General features: G+C 41.1%; 1 long non-coding RNA gene across 1 annotated transcript in view; it reads left to right on the forward strand.

Moving 5' to 3' along the window:
- LOC109282199 (uncharacterized) overlaps nt 1-13,736 on the forward strand; it is a 90,637-nt gene that overhangs the window by 34,102 nt on the left and 42,799 nt on the right. The window lies entirely within an intron of this gene.

A 13,736-nucleotide genomic window follows, 5' to 3' on the forward strand; every position in this document is an offset into this window, starting at 1 on the left:
ACCTGATTTTGGGTAGTAACCTTTTATGATATTTTTTAACACCTTTCAATCCCATAGGGTAACAGCTATAGGGCAACATTGTGAGTGGCTCTAAAGCCAACAGTTAGTATAAGACTAGGTATAAAAAGCGCATGCATCAGGTGACCAGCAGGAAGGAGGGAACAGAACGGTCATTTCTGTTTCATGCCCGGACCCCGGATTCCTGGTGTGAGTGAGGATCAGATCCCGATCAAGGGAACTTCCCTGGTAATCCCTCTGACAGCGTCGATCGGGGACGCCTGACTTTGCTGGAATCACTTGACGTGTACCTGGCATTGAGGGACTAACGATAAGCTGCCAACCCATGTCTGTCTATCTGTTGTTTTGAACGGCTCAGTGGTTAATACCCTCGCAGTGCCCAGTTGGCCTGCGACAGAATTGATCTATCTGTTATTATCTGTTATTTACTATTAGCTCTTTAATACTGCATTATCTGCTTATCGCATTTATCTTTCTGTTAACTGTTGTGTGTGTGTGTGTGTGTGTGTGTGTGTGTGTGTGTGTGTGTGTGAGACCTATAATAAATTTGCCTTTACTTCACTCCCAACTTTGCCTCCTTGATCCAAAACTGAATTAAACAGTCCAGTTGGCCTGTGCTAAAATTGATACACTCACAGTGCCCAGCTGGCCTGTGACAAATTGTCATTAGCTTCCTGACCAGGTTGAAAAAAGATTCTAAAGGCAAAGCTAAAATGATCCAAATGCATGTGTTTTGTGAAAGTTAAGTTTGATATCAAAATATGATTTATAGTAATATAAGGTATTTAGTAATATAAGGAATTCATAGACTCATAGACATTAGGGCTGGAAGACCTGGGAAGATCATCCAGTCCAGCCCCCTGCCCAAAGGGCAGGAAGTCAACAAGGGTCATAAGATCCCAGCAAGATAAGCATCCAAATGTTTCTTGAAGGTGTTCTAAGTAGGTGCTTGAACCACCTCCAGCAGCAGTCTATTCCAAACCTTGGGGGCTCAGACAGTAAAGAAGTTCTTCCTTATGTCCAGCCTGAAACTGTCACGGAGGAGATCTTGTCATCCCTTGGGGCAGTCTGGTGAACAGACATTCACCAGAATGAATTGGGCATGACTAACCCTTTAGGAACCCCATATAATCTGATTTATAGTTTACCTTTGGGCTTCTGTACATGTTCATGGAGCCTGCTCTGCCGCACCGGAAATCCAGTGCAGCGGAGCAGACTCGATTTATGAATTCCTCTGGAGCACGGAAATTGACGTACTTGGCAGCCTTCCGCATCAGGTGTATCAGTGTTGCCATGCATCTCCACACTGGAAAAAATGGTGGTGGTATGCTTTGAAATAAAACAAGTTTGATGAGCTTTAGTTAAAAGCATCCCGCCGCCATTTTTTCAACTCGGGGACACACTGTGACGCTGATACACATGATGCGCGAGCACTTTTAATTAGTACGGCTTGCTAATTAAAGCACCCAGTGGTGCATCCCACATCATGTTTAAAAATGCCCTTTGTGTTTTATTTTTAGTGCTGAGCTTTCTGGTGCCAGAGGGAGGAGGGCAGGCAGCGGCTACAGCTTCAGTGAAGATTGACTTGACTCACAGGAGTGCCGTCTCCTGCTGTTTTATTTTCCTATTGGCTGGCTATTATTAAAGTTAACTAGGCAACAATAGAAAACCAATAGGAAAACCTAGCTGGAAGCCAATTTTTCATTGTCAGCTCAAATTCCTCTGGTTTAAGATTCAGGCACTGATTGTATGTCCCATACCTGCTGGTATTTTTCCTTTCCCCACTAATGAATCCCTGCAAAGAAGCAGTGGCCAAATTAATTGATCTCCTGCATGTGTTCCTGGTTTTCTTGCCACTTTTTGTATTGGAGTTGTATAAAAAGAAGTAACAGTGTTTCTTTGCTATATGTTGGGGTTATTATACCAGTTCCCATTAGAAATTTAAGTTTTAAATAATTGTATACTATATTTTTTATTCTAGCAACCAGTTGGGAAATTCCTGACCTTTGAACTCTCACCTCCACAAGTAATTCCAAACAGTTCCAGGGTTACCTATGAAAAATGTCCAGTATTTGAAACCTTGTCTAACTCTATATCCCAGTTACATAATTGGTCCAATAAAAGATATCACCCTAAGAAACCCTTGCATAAAGAAAACATTTTGTTGATAGGCAGAACGTGACTGGTGGTGGTGATAATTTTCAGTTGCAAAATACCATAAGAATCCCTTTACCTTAAGAAAGCTGTGCTCTCCTCCCACCCACCATTTAATAAATAAGAAAAGGAAAGTAAAAATGGCCAGGCACAGGTTTACTAACTATATTGTAATTGGAAATATATGCCCAGGGATGAAGCAAACATATCACCTGATGTCAGAGAAGTTTCAGTCCTTTCACTAAAAATTTAGGAAACTTCCATAACTACGCTGACATTTTCTGATTCCTATATACAAAACTGAAATGAGGTGACATTTGCAGTTCTCTCTGTTTGATGTCTTTAACACACATATCATAGCAACCAACATCCTGTCTGTTTGATTCTGCTCTGTTTCCAGTGAAGATACTGTAGGAGGCATTAGATCGCTAAGAATAGAGGGACAACAGAGCAATAGACAATGCCAAAAAAATAACAAGGATGCAAACAGGCTAAATAAGACAGTTTGTCTTGAAAAGAGACAAAATGGTCTTGCTTTATAAAAATGGAAACTAATGATAAAATTGAAGTAAGTGGCAAGAATAATGCAGAGATCATTTTTTTTTTTTTCTTTTTAGAATCACTTGATTCTTGGAACTGATGAGTTTAATCATTCAGTATTTTTATATTTAGACTTGCCACTCTTGAGAACAAAAAATAGAAATGGTGCAAGGCAAAAAGCAATGAGAAAGTAAAAAGCCTCTAGGCTCTGTACACTTTACTGTCCCTTCACTTGCTTACAAAAATAGCCTAAAACTAAGAGCAGGCAAAATAGAAAGCAGGTCATAGTGGAAACGGGGGACAGGAACACAAAAAATAAAAGACACCACACAATTTGCTCAGTTAAATTTTTTCATAATTATCTCAATATTTCATTCTAATAGTATTGTTGTGCTGCCCAGTCTTTAAAGCTGCCAAAATAAAAAAAGGTGACTCTCTAGGGCTAATGAATACAGGAGTAGTATTCTCTGCTTTCTTCAGCTATGTCCTTTAAACAAAATAACTAGTTGAGGTCCCCTCTACATGTTACAGGTATAGCACAATTAACTGGTTAATGGTTCAATTATCTTAAGAGGAGCTACACATGCAAGGAAGTTATCACACCATAAAAGCTCTAACCAGCTATAAAGTTAGACCTTTAAAATGTCTAATTTTATATCTGGTCATTATCAAGCTTTAATTTGCACATGTAGTAGGGTCCCCTCTGTTGCTGGAAGCTCTGCCACCTGATGGGGCTCCCAGATGCAGGGCTGCACCATGCCCACTGTGAAATGCCCAGACCTCAGAGATCATGTCTGCTGTCAGCCCTTCAGCTGGGAGCTCCTCAACTTAGCCCCTCAACTGGCAATAAAGTTGTGATGGGATCTAATGTGAGATCCCACAATCATACCTCCTGCCAAGCACAAGTGGCTGGGTGAATTCCACATGCCACTACTGGGGATGGGCTCAGCAGAGATTCTACCCACACAGCAATGTCCAAACACCAAGATAGCTTGGGGGATGTACAAACAAAAATGTACAAAGATTTTTATTTAAAAATATCTGAGGATCCACATTCCCAAACCACTTAAAGGAACTTGATATGACCAGTGATAGTCCCATATACTGCCAGCAAGGACGAGTCTGGTGCTAGGGAATGCTGTCACCATTTGGGGTATCGTCTTCAGAAGGGTAGCCATCTCCTTCAACACAAGAATATGGCACAGTCATTTTGGAATCTAATCAAAAGTGTTGCCCTTCAGGCTTCTAGGTGCCCCTTGCAATGACTACAGATTCAGAACACTGAAGCAGGCATAGGATAGGGCATTATTCTTTAGGGGAGACGTTGTGCGAGGGGAGAGATGATATGATCCTAGTGCAGGACATTATTGATCCTTGTTTGTATTGCTGGGAAGTTTGGCAGAGATATAAAGCTGTAATGTCAGTGTCAAAAGTTTTCCACAGCCTCAAACATGTTCCATGGAAATTTGAGCCTAAATGGAGAGCCATCATAAGAAGTTCTCTTCCTTGACTCCAGGGTGTGAGCTGGCAGGAATGCTCACAGAAGCAGCATACCACCTGCAAACTCAAAAAATGTGTCTCTTTTCATTGATGGGACACTCCTGCCAGGGAGATATCAGCCAGAGAAGTAATGTCCTGAGACAGACACAGACCTGTTGGTGATCAGGTCAGTCTCCTCCTGATAGCCTACAGGAACCAATGGGGAGGGGAGGGAGGGGATACAGGTAGCTAAAAATAAGTAGCAGAGAGGGCAGTTACCATGATAGTGTTTATAGAATCATAGAGAAGAGGGGCCAGAACGGACCCCCCAGAGGGGGTCCAACCTCCTGCCTGTGGCAGGATTATTCCTATCCAAACTATCATATATGAATTGATAATCTAAACTCTTCCTAAAATTAACATCAACATTGATACAATGCAAGTCACAACACCCTAACCTGCTATATAATAAGGATTTGGGTGGGAGGTAGGTGGCTGGGCTGTGGTAGGCCACTAGGAACAACTGGGGAGTCAGCAAGGCAGTAGAATGGATTACCAGAGCATCAGGCCAGGGTCTAGGTCAGAGGGACTGAGAACATGGGGACCAAATTCCAGGAGAGCCCAGAAGTGAAATCTAAGAGGTATAATTCAAGAAGTGAGTCAAGATCAGTAACTAGTGGTCAGAGAGCTGGTGCCTATTTCCAGTGGAGAGCCTAGGTCAGGATCAGGAAAAACCAAAATTGACTGAGGAGCTAGAAGAACCAGACAGCACTGAACATAAGGCTTGTTAGGACAGACTGAGACTGTGTCAAGGCATGCCAGCAGTGTGAAGATGCAGGTGTGCTTATATAACTGGGGCACTCTTGTTAGCCAGGATCAGGGGCAGGTGTGATGGCTCAGCCCAGCTGGGCCTGATTGATCAGCTGATTTCTTTTTCCTCGGTAATTTAAAAAAAAAATAAAAACCATTTGAATTATTCTTTTAATTAAAAAAAACCAAACAGATACTTTCAATTTTTGTAACATTTTCTATTGTTTGTAGTGGGTTGCTTGAAATACTACCAGATAGTTTTTATTGCCATTTATTTTTATTACTGGAATCTGGTTTTGATGCAGGACAATTTTCAAAAAGTAATATTCATACAATTTAAATGCAATTATGTTTTAAGAGTCTTCTTGGAGAGTTTTACAAAACTGGAACATGTGCTTATTTCCAAGTCTTAGGAATTAACTTGGAACTTAAAAAATTTGAAGAACTTATTTTCTTATTTTTTAAACTCACTCCCCTCGCAAGTTGCTTCTGGAAAATTTTAATTCAGACTTCACCATGGTTGTTCATGTCTTTGTCATTTCCAGTCTGGACTATTGCCATACACTGCTTTGATCTACCTTTGAAGCTAACAGAGTAGTTTACCTCATGGGGTGACAGAATGGCAGATACATGCTGTGAAGGATGTGGGACTGATCTCTAATACTTTGCAAACACTTTTTGTTGATATTATTATATTGGGTTCTTAGTGTGGCTGCTAGGAAAGTAGGAGGAAAGCAACACCTTATCTCTGGATAACTAGGAAACATGGCATGGGCCATTATGAAATAATGCCTTGATCTTCTGAGCTACTGTAATTGGGATCTGAAAGTAGCAGGGGTTATTTTACTAAGCAGGGAAACCGAAGATTACCAGGACACTAACAGAAAGGAAAAGAGTAGTCTTTGGACCATGCATACAGAGGGAGTCTAAGAGACTTTCTTAAGGCTGCAGAGAGACGGTGAGTTTTAGTTATAGACAGATGTGTGAGCATCATATTTTAAAATCTTTTTTCTTATATTCTTGGTTTCTACTTTTAGGATGAAACAGTATTTTGCATTAACAGAGCAGTTTGGTCAAAGCCCCTGAAAAGTCTGCTCAACGCTCCTGAAAAGGGACCTTCTGAGCAGTGACTACCACCAGAGTCTAAGGATTAGAAAATGGTACAATTTTACCCCATTGCAGACAAAAAATTTAGCCTAACATCCTAGGGGTACCACAGATTAGATAAGGTACAGCTAGTCGGGGTGATCCAGAGCAGATGTGTGGAATGATTTCATCCCACTTTCAGATCACATTGTGGGAGCAGAAGCTGGGGCCTTTTTAAAGTCCTCAAAGCATGTAAGAATCTCTCTTCCTCTCCCCAACCATCACTGCCACAGTTCCTGGCAGGCCCTGGAGCAGATAATACTCCAGAGCCACCTCTGCCCCACTCCAGCCTGATTGTACAGGGTGCCAGGTTCAGCTGGGGATAGTGACAACCAGGTTTGACTCTTGCCAGGATCTGCAAAAATAAAAATAAAAATAAATGGGCTGTCCATCATGATGCCCTAATAACATTGGAGACCCCTGCAGATTATGATTTTCAAATCTTACTGGGGCGGGGTTAAGTCTCGGGGGGGGGGGGGAGGGAGCTTAGTCCCCACCCCCTAAGATCCCCTGAAATTTGAACCCTGGTAACAACAATGGTAGCAAGTGTTTTCTTCTCCTTGTCCCATTCCTGAGGTGTTCCCTGTCATCAGGAGCAGTCTCAGGAAGAGGGAAGACACCTGCTGCTACTACTACTGTCCACAGTGGGGGCTGGCTTCCCATACAGCCTGGTTATAGCAGGGCAGAAGCAGCTCTGGAGCTCCCTCCAACCTCAAGCCAGCCAGGAAGGGACAAGGGAGCAGCAGTGGCAGCAGGGAGGACCAAGGAAGACACAGGCTGCTGATCAGGGGACAGAGTGCCAAGAGCAGGACAGGGACAGGATTCTTACCTGATTTGGTGACAAAAAAACATCCCTGGCTACTACTCCTGCAGCATGGTCTGCCCATCCTAAGGGGGGGGGGGGGGGGGGGGGGAGAGCCACCCCTGCAGCAACAGTCACTGTTCCTGTACCTCCCCTTACAAAATCCTGGATCAGACCATCCAGCTAGCACTGTAATAATGGTATAAACAAAGCTCTACTCTGGGACTGTTTTACTTATAAAGCCAAAATTCTGGCTATTATTTTTCAGACCCTGCCTGAGAGAGTTCATCAATCCGAACACTCAGCTAAGGTTGGTTAAAGCACACCTGCTCTTGGTCCATAGAGGTAATATTCCCAGTGAAGTGGGAGCGCATTTTTCAGGTACAGGCTATAATCTCTATAATTCAGCCCTTCCATGACACAGTAAGTGGCCTGATCTGGAAAATCTCAAGGCACAATTTAAGGCTTCCTAGTTTTTACTAGGCTTTTAATTATCATATAGAAAGTGTATTGACCTGTGGTAGGCAGTAACCAATTCATCCTCATGGCATAGGGTAAGATATTTAGGTCTGCTTGTCAAAACTCTCAGTAAAGCTTTGAGTGAATAGGCAGTGCAAGACATTTACCTATTTTGTATTTATATCAAAAAGGCACTCAGGCACTACAATGGTGTATGCTGTTAAATCATCAACGTAGAATAATTACTATTATCTACTTTAATACTTGTTAGTTAATGCCCATCAAACAAGGAAGGAAAATCACATAACACTGTATATTTTCTTCTTAGCTCTTGCATTGTCAGTACACCAGTCAGTATACTTGTTTTTCATTCTCTTTCTCTCCCCTCCCAGTTAACTCTTATGCACATGCAGGAGTGCACACACACATGCATACACACAATTAAAATGGTATATATTTTCACTTAGTTAATTAGAAGTCAAATATATCTAAGAATCTTGTCACACTGTGCTAAATAATATTGCATATCTGATTAATTATAAAACCTTACGGACTCCCTGCTGTTGCTGTGTTAGCCATTCTGCTGGGTGATTGCACCGTCACATTTCTTTGTTGTAAAGCAGTTTTATTAGAAATTGTATTGATGTCAATATTTCCCTCCCCAGAACTTTTACTAATACAAGCCGCATGAAACATGTTGAATTAATAATAATAATAATTATTATTATTATTATTACTACCATAACCATAAAGTTTAATAACTTTAATAACCATAAAGTTATGTTTTTTAAACTGCTGAAAAATACTTAGACCCTCTTCTCCATCACTTCCCTTATAAATCAGTATTTCTGAGTATTTGTGGAATAGGGATTTAGGGCATTTTCACAATTTTATTCCAGAAAATTGCATGCCTGCAAAATGTTACTTTTTCAGGAAAGGTCATGAATTTGTCCTTCAGAAATGAGAAGAGAGAGAGAGAGAGAATGAAAGAAAGAAAGTCTGTTTTCATCACAAGCCCATTATTCAGTTCTCTCTTAATTAAAAAAGAAAACCCATATTTTTGTAATCTTTTAAATAATAATAATAATAAATTATAATAATTAATTATTATTATTATTATTATTTAAAAGATTACAAAAATATGGGTTTTCTTTTTTAATTAAGAGAGAACTGAATAATGGGCTTGTGATGAAAACAGACTTTCTTTCTTTCATTCTCTCTCTCTCTCTCTTCTCATTTCTGAAGGACAAATTCATGACCTTTCCTGAAAAAGTAACATTTTGCAGGCATGCAATTTTCTGGAATAAAATTGTGAAAATGCCCTAAATCCCTATTCCACAAATACTCAGAAATACTGATTTATAAGGGAAGTGATGGAGAAGAGGGTCTAAGTATTTTTCAGCAGTTTAAAAAACATAACTTTATGGTTCTCAAAAAATAACTAGTTTTGTGCCATATAAGGAGCTAGTCATACCTGTGCAGGGGACGAGCAAAAGGGTTGTGCAACTTTTCAGGTCTAATTTAAAACCTAGAAACATGTTATATGGTGTGAATAGCTGTTTTGCTGGTCTTCTAGCAAGGGGAGAAAAACTGATTTTCCAACAGGGTCAAAACTAAATTATTATGCAAATTTTACTAGCAAAACGAAATGCAGAGGAATAATCTTACTAGGTTTTTAAACTGACTTTTTGTTAGACAAAAATCAGCCACTTCAGCCGGCTTTGGCTGACATTCTTAAAACAGTGATATTTCACAGCAAATAATTTGCAGATACTATTAGTTACATGATGCTTTTCTAAGGTGAATTTGGGTATTTTTGCATTTATGAAGTAAGAGACTGATAACATTACAAATGTAGACTCATGCATACAGCTCAGTCCAGATTGCCAGGCAAGTTAGTATTTTACAACTCCTGTCTCTGTATAGCCTAGATTGTGCCTAATTACATGATAATTTGTGGTATATGACCCATGACTAGAGACTTACCCAAGATGCAGTGAGACAAGGCATTTTCACACACTACCCACAGTGCAGAGTTGATTTCAGAGGTGTCTTGCCCCTCACCACTGATTAGCAGAGTGGCCTTCATGACCTCACCTTCACTGCTGGTTGCTGGATGGTGCCTTCTGTCAGTCTACATCACTACTTCTTTTTTGCCCCGCCCCTCACTACTGATTAGCAGAGGATGCCTTCACTTAGTCTATATCATTATCACTTTTTTTTTTTTTTGATTGATTTTGCAGGAAATTGTGGCCAATGCTGTATTTTCTGGTGACTGAAGACAGCACTGTTTTTCATGGTTTCCACAAAATCTGTAAAACTGTGATTTGGGTAGATCCTACCCATGCCAAAATGAGATAAGTAAATTATTTTAATTTTGACCTCTACTAGATTTAAACTTTAATTGCTAGAGCTCAATGCTTGTGTTCTCTCCTGAAAATTTTCACTTTGAGATTTCCTGCAACATTTGTAATAATTTTGGCAGAGCTTTATTTAAAACCTCTGCCTCACTATACAAGGTCTCTTTGGCCTTTTTATCTGTTTTATGTTACAGATACCAACAGCCTGAGACTTGAGCATGTTGGAGAGAAAGTTAATGGCAGAGTTGGAAATCTGTTTAGATTAAATAAAATTGGTTAAAAAATAATAAAGCTAAAAGAATGAAATGGAAAAAGTATTTATGCAGCAGGGAACCTTTGGTGCCCGCTACTTTAAGAGCAGTAAACAGGCAGTAGCCAGGTGCCTGATGAGGGCAGCCATTTTGGCCCAGGTATATAAACTGGACTGCAGTTTGCTGCAGTAAGGAAGGAAGAAACATCAGGATGAGAGGGGGAGGTGAGGGTAGGGGCTATGAGGAGGAGGTGATCCCTTGTCCTGAGTAAGACATAAAACTGTACCACACTTTACCAAGGAAGGATGGTCTGGTGTGTCTCCTAGTGGTGTGGGAGCCCCCAGGAAATGCCAGGCCAGTTACCTCCCTAGCGAAAGGTGGGTTAGGGTGCCTTAATAACCCTAGCCTCACATCCCTGGTGGTGTTCTAATGAGCAGGGGGAGCCTACATCTTGGTTAAGGATCCCTGAGGCAGAGCTCAGGCTGGAGGAGGGACCTGGGACCACACCCAGGTGGCAGAGCAGAGCCTGGAGATGCAAGTCCTGCCCTGTGTGAGAGGGGAACAAACAGTGTGGCTCCGTGAGTGTGGGCGAATGAGGAGGCCCTGTGGGGGCATAGTGGCCTGGCAAGGAGCTGAGAGTGAAATAGGTCTACAGTTGTACAATCCCTCAGTCAACGCTCAGGTGAAGGTAGTGAGAAATACCCAGCAGACTGTATCAGGGCTGACCAAGGAGAGGACAGCTAAGCCTGAAGCTGGGTGAGGCCAGGCAGAATGAGTGTGACCCCTGAGAGAAGGCAGTTTGAAAGAGGCTGGGTGAGAGCCAGTGGAGTGAGTGGGACCCTGATGAGAGAGGAGTAGTGTGGGAGTGGCTCTCCAGGGCTGTAGAAAAGAGCTACAACTGTGTGCCCAGTTTTTTTTTCTGGCCATAGGCTGGAGAAATAACATCCGAGAAACATCTGTGAGGCATGGGACCCATGGGGGGAAGGTTGGAGCAGGTATTAGGCCCTTGTCAGCAGGGCAAGTAATGGGTAGCCTCCCGACTTTGTAACAACTCTCATATTTTTCCATCAAGGCATGCCAGGTGAACGAAGTAGGTGGGTACCTCAGGAGAAGGGCAGCTGGTGACAACCTGATGAGGAGGCCACCGTGTTAGAGTTTACTATGAGCATCTGTGTGTATACCATGCCTACAGTGAGATTATTTTAACTAATTTTAAGTGAGGTTCTTTTTGTAAAATGACAGATTGCCAACATGTTAATATATTTTCCATCTTGAAAATTCTGTTTCTAAAGTTTTCCTTTTACTGTAATGGATGAGAAGATGACATACAAACGACTTTACAAATTCCCATTGAACTCAGAACATTGTACTGTACTGAAGAAGGTGGGCTGAGCTTCAAACAAATGTATCAAAACTTGCCTAAAATTTGGGGTCCCTGTTAAAACTCATGTTAGAGAGGGAGAGATGCTCTACAACATCCAGATTTGGATCCAAGTGTTCCCCAACTGTTAAAGGATCTCTGACTGCTTAGTATAAATAGATATACTAGGACCCTTGCCACACGTTACATATATTACACAATTAACTGGTTAACCATGTAATAAATTTAGACCAGCCACACATGCAAAGTAGGACTGGCCACATGTGAAAAGTAATTATCATGCAATTAACTGGTTAATCAAGCAATACATTTAAATCAGCCCCACATGGAAAGTAATTATCATACCATAAAATTGTCCATCCAGCTATAAAAAGAGCCAACCAGCTACAAAGTTAGGGCTTGAAGATGTGTAACAACTTTTTATAGCTGGTTTCTGTCCAGGTTTGGTTTGAACGTGTGGCAGGGCCCTAGGAATAAGTGAAATCACAAACTTGGGGATGGACTCTTGGCCGTATTTAAGTCATTAGAACTTTTGCCATTAGTGCAGTGGGGCTAGACTTTTTTTTTTTTTTTGACTGAGATTAGATTGTAAATCTTTTTCCTGAACCTTAATAAATGATTTTTAGTTAAAGGTAATAAGAATGTAGGACTAGAACGGGCTTCGTGGTTTATCAAGTCCAGACGTCCTGAAGTGTTTTTGGTCTCATGCAGCTTCTCCTCTGCACTTACGTGTGTCTGGAAAATTAGGATTTATAAGGCAAAAATTGTGGAGTTGTACTCTAGGTAAATTCCTATCCCAGTGGCACCCATATGAAGGTAAGACCTTTGAAGTAAACTAGCCATTGGAATACAGGGAGTTATGCTACAGGATGTTAAAGACATAAAGAAAAGATTATCAGCAAGAAAAGAACACATTTTTTGTGCCTCTAGGACATTTTTGTTATAAATTTAATCCATTTATGCTTCTAAAAGGTTGTTAAAAAGCCTAATTAGTGACAGGAAACCAGAAGGATGTGAACCGTGATCTATTGTTTTGTTTGATGTGGAATGTGGTGAATCTTGCCCAAAGCCTCAAAGTCAGCAGTGGAAAAGCTGCTTGTTGTGTACATAATAAAGTGAAATGTGTGTTGCCCTTAACCTTGTTTTCCCCCAAGTCTTCAAGTTAAAGAACTAATTTGAACAAAGCAGATTTCATTCATTTTACCTAACCGTAGCCCAGGAGGAAGTGCAGCAAAATGGATAATAACTGCATCTGGAAATCTAGAGTGGCTGTTTGCACAGTGTAGTTAAGCAGAGACCTATTCTTAATAAACATGTATAGTTCTAGTAGTCAACCACAGAAGGGAAAATACAGTAGACACAAAGTAGGTAACTCTATAATTTTAAATCAAATCAAAATAAAATGAATAAAGATGTATAAAAAAAATTAGTACCTTTGAAATTTGAAGATGTTGGACAGGGTTTTATATAACCCATTTATATAATGTTCACTTTTCATGAACATTTGGAATGCAGTGTCCTACTAAAAAGTGCTTTTGATTTTATTCTGGATCTGCTTAACTTACTACTTAATGAATTGACCACTTAATGAAATATTTCTTGTCAACTGAATGGAAGTCTCAAAATCTTGTGTATGTTACAGATATACTGAAGATTCCCCCTGCAACCCCCCCACCCTCTCGCCCCCCTCCCAGCTTGTAAGGTTGAAGCTCGGGGCTGCACTGCTTTTCACCATCCTGAGATCTAGGGCATGGAGAACAGACCCCCTCTGCCATGCAGGCCAAGCCCACCCCCTCCTAGAGGGTCATTAATCCTCTATAACCCACAGGTAGTCAGGTTCAGGGCATTAAAGTAAGTTAATTTCCCTGAGCATTGATCTACTGCCCAAACCCACTCAGAGTTAGAAAAAGTAGCTATACACTACAACACAGGAAGGTACACCTGAGCCAGCAAGTTGGGGTGGGGGGCACATGGCATGGGGCATTTGTCCCCCTGCACCAGTTCCCAGCATTCTGAAATGCCAGGCTGGACAACCCCATGCTTCAGCTCCAGGGTGTAGTTGTTAAGACGCTCAGGTGGGGGGAGTGGGGGAACGGAGCCCCTCTACCACAGAAAACCTGGCCTGCCTCCCCCAAGACCTGAGCCAGAAAGCTGGACACAAACTGCTCTCCAAATAGTCAAGTATAAGTTACCATGTATTAACTGATGAATTAGGAAAATATTTCCTGATGCTAGAAATTTAAATATTTATATATTCCTCTAGATATCACTGAAGATAGTGTTGTCATAAGAGGTTACTTATATGTATTAGGCTATGTGAATTCCAGAAATGCTAT

The sequence above is a fragment of the Alligator mississippiensis genome, chromosome 5 (genome assembly GCF_030867095.1).
Source record: "Alligator mississippiensis isolate rAllMis1 chromosome 5, rAllMis1, whole genome shotgun sequence".
Taxonomy (NCBI): Eukaryota; Metazoa; Chordata; order Crocodylia; family Alligatoridae; genus Alligator; species Alligator mississippiensis.